This window comes from Nematolebias whitei, chromosome 10, assembly GCF_014905685.2.
Source record: "Nematolebias whitei isolate Nwh7 chromosome 10, NemWhi1, whole genome shotgun sequence".
Lineage (NCBI taxonomy): Eukaryota > Metazoa > Chordata > Actinopteri > Cyprinodontiformes > Rivulidae > Nematolebias > Nematolebias whitei.
This window is the reverse complement of record NC_056507.1, coordinates 19,911,205-19,916,355: the sequence shown is the minus strand read 5'-3', so window position 1 is coordinate 19,916,355 and position 5,151 is coordinate 19,911,205.

Genomic DNA, 5,151 nt, shown 5'->3' with positions numbered 1-5,151 from the left:
ATCCGAACTCTGCGAAACGACAGACGAGATTCATGTTGTCAGCCCTGTAATCGTGCCTTATTGATGTGTTTCCTGAGAAATGGCACGTTGGAAAGAGCAGTTTCAGCCACGGGGCGACTGCGCTTCGTACCAAAGTTGCAGATAGACGTTTGATGTTGACCTCCTAATCACACACGTTCATATCATCAGGCAAGCAGGCACGCACACACACTTGCAGGTAATGCTCTATCATGCTGATTTATTGAAGGTTAATTTAATCACTCTTGTAATACCTGACCAGAGGGTATTCTTACCCGTGAAAAACCCAAGTCGAGAAAAAAAAAATGTGTGTGTGTGTGGGATGACAACAAATCAAAAAGTGATTTTATGAAGGTGGCACCAGAGACAGGCCAATCTATCAGAAGGGTGGCAGACTGTGGACGTGTTGCCACGCGTGGTGCCAGGCGAGGTGCCAGGTGGTCCAAGGCTCATCCTCTGTGCCAGAGCCCTGAGGCTGTGTGTCCCTGTCACAAGGACGGAGAGGTCATTAGGACCAACTGCACTAAATCACATACCTCCTCCCACCTACTGCACTGGCCGACAAAGCAGGTTGATGCAGAAACACTGGCGGATGCACAGCAACAACTGGAGGAATCCACTGGTTTGTTACAAGTAATACACATCCTCTTATTCCAATTGATGCAATGATGTATGATGTTGTTATGACACTTCTCCTGCTTTTGAAAGCACCCCGGTGTCAACAAGGCTTTACACAGAGTGAATGATTCCTCCTAAATGCATTTTAGAGTTTTGCACAAATACATTTTCAGAGCTAAGTAAACAATGCAGCCCATTATCTAGATATATTGTTTATGCTTCTTTTGCGCTCCGTGGCTTGGTTGTGCAAGTGAGTGAAAGAGAGATGGAAAGTCAAAGAAGCAACGAGAGAGAGAGAGAGAGAGAGAGAGAGAGAGAGAGAGAGAGAGAGAGGAGGGCTCCTTTTCCAAAAGACATCAGTTCTGTAAACAGCACTGGCACATTTTCCATCCTGTCAGCATTTTTCTTTACGTGCCGAACAGATAGCTAAAGGTACCATTTAATGTGATGGGAGACGGGATCTAATGGATTGATACACAGGTTTTGACATGCTATTTGAGCATGGAGCTCGCTATAATTGGTCATGTCATTGTGCATTAAACTAACGATATATAGAGTACTGCCCTGAGACGAGTGTCTTTAGCAAATCTGTCAGATATCACACCAAAATACCTCTGACAGCTATCTCAGGCAGCGGCGGAGCACTACAACACAGCAGCATGAAATCATACACCCACCAGAGAGAAATCAGATCACCTAAAATTTTATTGTCTTTCTTTTGTGCCTTTGCATTCTTACACTTCCAAAGTTATACCAAAACTTATATTTGCACAAATGTGTTTTTTCAATAGGTTTTAGGAAATTATAAGCAATACTTTTTTTTTTTTTACAGGCCAGTTACTTTTATAACAGCTGCAGTAGATATATTTTACTTTTTTTGTCATTAATATAAGAGGTACAAGCTGAAGCCACCATGGTTTTATCCACAACTTCTGCATTGCCTTCTTAAAATACACATTTTGAAGCTAATGAAATAGGCAGCTTCTTTATATCGTCTTCATTGTTGATAGAAATTAATTTAGGGAGGAACAAAACCCAACCAGATGCACTTTCAGTACAGATTGACTGTATTGTTCCTGTGTAATTGCTTTTAGGTTATTTTATTTTCTTAACCTGTTGATGTTTAATAAAATATCTCGTCACAGTAAAGTTAGGAAATGGCTTCTGTTAATTTGATCTAATTTAAATTGTAGGGACTTGTAGATAAGCAACTTTGTGTGCAACAGTTCGCACAAACACACCAAGACAGAAAGGATACACGTCAGTGTTCTCTAAAGAAATGCCCCACTATTTTGGCAGCCATTTTGTTTTCCTAAAGAGATTGTCTTTCCTCCTGAGTTGTCTTTCTGTTGCCGCTGTCATCCGCTTCTCTGTGATTGGTCTGATGGGCTTGATGCTCATCACTCTGTCAGGCTAGGCTCGCCTTTCATTAGTCTGGGCCCCTCCATCCGCCACAGTCACACAAATCACATTGACATCCAAACTCCTCAGATCCGCAGAGCAATTTAACTGATATTCATTAGAGGGATGACACGAGCTGATGGGAGATGTGTGGAATGGAGGAGTGTGGACTCATTGTCCTCCTATCCTATCCCTGTCCTGTCCGCCTCTTTTCATCCCCTTTCACTGCCGACTTTGTTTTAGGAGCATTGAGGCGAATCGACGTTTATAACTATCCAGCCCTCCAGGATAGTCGAGACAAAAAACAATGGGTAACAGATCTAATATCCTCTTTATTATCACTGGAAAATACAATTGAAAGGAGGTTTGTATTTTTCAAGCTTAATAACTGGCTACAGCAGATTTGCAGCTTCTACATTGCTCTCCAGCAGCCACTATAATGCTCATTCAAGCAGAAGTCCAATCATTTAGCCCTCTCCCTCCAGCCACTCATTAACCCCCAAAGTGTCAACTATCTCATTAATTCCTCCAACTATCTTCACCCCAAGTCCATCACTGAGCCTAAAGCATTATCAACACATAGAGTGCTGAAAAAAATTGATCAAGTCCAAAGTATAATTTTCTATCTGCAAGGACTCTGTGAGCACTGATATTCAATAAGGCTGCTCGGGCTTTTTCATTTGCATTATCAATGGCTACCGGCTTCAATCCCATCTTTCAATTAGCATCCTTTGTTAAGGCTTTATTCTGCTTGTCAGATGTGAGTCATCACTGGGTTCTCCCACAACGTTTCGCCAATGTATCCTAAACGTCGGAGGGCCGGGAGCAAGTCTGAGGCGGTAATGAGTTTGTGTGAGAAGACGGGGTCAGGACACAGTGTGTGTGTGTTAATTAATCTGTTCCCGGGTGGGAGGAACTGAAGCGAGATGATGAGATTTAAGAGAGTAAATGGGTGTGCTGCACTCGAGCTGTCCTCAGTTGAGTGAGAGAGCGGGGTTAGAGGGTGGGCAAATGGCCGTCACCATAGTAACAAAGATAACTTTGCCGGCCCCAAGTCACTCAGTCAGTCAGTCATGACAAGTAAAGCCTGGGAAGATCAAACAGAAAGAACATGATGTCCCCAGGCATCTTCAAATAGGACAGAAGTGAACAGTCACAAATTTAAGGAGTAGACATGTTTGTGTATGTATACCTTCAATATGCATACTGAAAAACATAAAAAAAACTTGTTACATGGCACTGAGCCTGAATTGTGACTAATCTGATAGCATCAACACCTGCCAGTAATATTGTTAGATCCAAAAGCTTGCTTTGAGGGAATAGCACCTGTCAGAGCATTCTGCACCACTGTCAGCTTGTCTCAGCACGCATATATAGGATCCACTTTATTTTTTCCAAGGGACAGTCTTGGCATCCAGGTGTGTGCCAGATCTGCTGTCTGTGCCCAGGGCTCCTGATGGCTTCCAAGCCCCAGTGGTAATCAGCCCACTCTGCCTGCTGTTGTAGCCCGCCTGCCTCCTTCTCCTCCTCCAGTGGCTCGTTTCAGAAACATCTGGTGGTTTACATGCAGCACACACCACCTGCCAGATGCCTTGCAGACAGTGGCACCGCTTGCACTTCCAGAATACCCCACCCCTCACCACCCACACAACAACGTCACAGAGATCACCAAGAATTTTTGAAAACTTGTGGCTTTGCAAGTGTTAAATGGACAGTTCAGTCAACTTTGAACTGATGTTCCAAGTTTACAATAGTTAGCACCTTATCAGCTGTGACATGAGTCATTGAGCATGTAGCACAGTGGAAGGAGCAAAAGTCTTGATCCAGGCTAGGCTAATGTATGCATGCAGATCCTTAGCTATGTTTACATGGACATAATCGGAGTAAACAACCATTCGGAATAAAAATGCGGCATGTAAACGCCCCATTCGGATTATTTTTATTCTGCTCGATCCGAAATAATTTGTAATCAGAATGAGATGGGTGGTTTATGCCGATTCATAATCCGAAAGGTGTGCATGTAAACACTTAATCTGTTCCATTTTTTTTCCCCCCGATTGTGAAAAACTGACCTGACTGCGCATGTGCGACCTACACCATTTCCGCCTGGCTAATGCTAATAATATTAGCATGTCGGGGAAGCAAAACTGGCCGGTGAGCGACACATTTCTACTAGAAACTTTGAAAGAGCTCAAAATGATCTGTATTACCTGTAGCTCAGTCAAGGAGTGCAGTAACGTCTCCACCATCATTAAAACCTGTCGCGGGTCCATTTTGGGCGCTCAGGTTTGTGTACGTTCATCCCAGAAGTAGAACTTCTTCTTCCGTTTTTTTTTTTTAAAGGAGAGTTTACCACTCTGCACGTCAGTACTTCTGTTCAGAATAAAAACCCGCTGCATGCAAACGCTCGTTGTGAACGGATTGTGCCCATGTAAATGATGCATTTGAATTATTTAATCTAAAAATATTTCAATCCGGTCAAAGAATTGTGCACATGTAAACAGTCTGCCAGTTGAGTAAACCATCGTCATCTACACCGTCTATTCTTGCACATACATTTGTGCAGTACCACAAATGTTTGCCTGAGATAACAGCAATAAACTAAAGGGTCATGCAAAAGTGATGTTTTAATACAAGCTAATAAAGCAATAATTTATGCCAGTTTTGAGAGAGTTGTGTTATAAGCCCAAAAATTATAAAACATCAAGCCTAACATTAGCCTAGCCTGGATGAAAACATAACCCCTTTCTCCATAATCTGTGCTCTATGGCTTATATCATTTCTAGTATGGCACCAACTATTAAATATCTTTTCAACGGAACATGACTTAAAAATGACTATACTATTCCTTTAAGATTATTTTTAAGCTTTGTTTGGTGTTTCTGCAGATGTAGCTCAGTGGGAAACTGTCAGCTATATTGAAAGTGCTTAGTCATAAAATTGTGGGATAACACTGAGGTAATATTTATAAAAAATAAAAAAACATGATATTGCAGTAACCAGGTGTCTGTTCTACTCCGATTTAACTGCTTTGAATTAGTTGATCAAAATAGTTTAAAAAGTATATGTTCATCTAATTGCTAAAGATGAAAAAAAGACAATTTTTTTTACCGC